Consider the following 589-nt stretch of genomic DNA (forward strand, 5'->3'; position numbering starts at 1 on the left):
AAACAGACTTACAGTCATTTACAATGATGCGACCAGTAAAAGTGTTTTGCTAATGTAATTTTTTTTATAAAATGTAAATTTATTTTATAAAATGTAAATTTGTTTTATAAAATGTAAATTTGTCTCAAACTTTGTTAAAGTGTTTCACACTTTGTAATTGTCGATTGCACCTCTCAGCCACCGTAATTTTGTGTGCCAACACTTTCTGGTGTTACTCATGTGTTGTCAGCATAATTATACCCATGTGAGGCAGAGAAATGTGTGTTAAATCCCACCTAAAGCTGCAGAGATCAGACTGTCTCTGGTGGTGTAGAGGTTTTTAATTGCAACGATTATATTGTGGCCATGTGTAAGTAATAGTGTTTGAAAGAATGGATGATACAGTATGTGTGATTTTTTAAAAGCGTTTTCAAATTTGTAGACAATTAACTGGTTTGAAATAGATTCAATTGACTGATGTGATGCATTGTGTTACCAGGTGATGTGAATAACCTTGACTTGGCTCATTGTCTAAATGTCTAATAAATGTCAGAGGGTTTACACCACACATTCACACATACGGAAATGTTGTAAACTTGTTAGTGAGCTC

Source organism: Gymnodraco acuticeps, unplaced genomic scaffold (genome assembly GCF_902827175.1).
Source record: "Gymnodraco acuticeps unplaced genomic scaffold, fGymAcu1.1, whole genome shotgun sequence".
NCBI lineage: Eukaryota > Metazoa > Chordata > Actinopteri > Perciformes > Bathydraconidae > Gymnodraco > Gymnodraco acuticeps.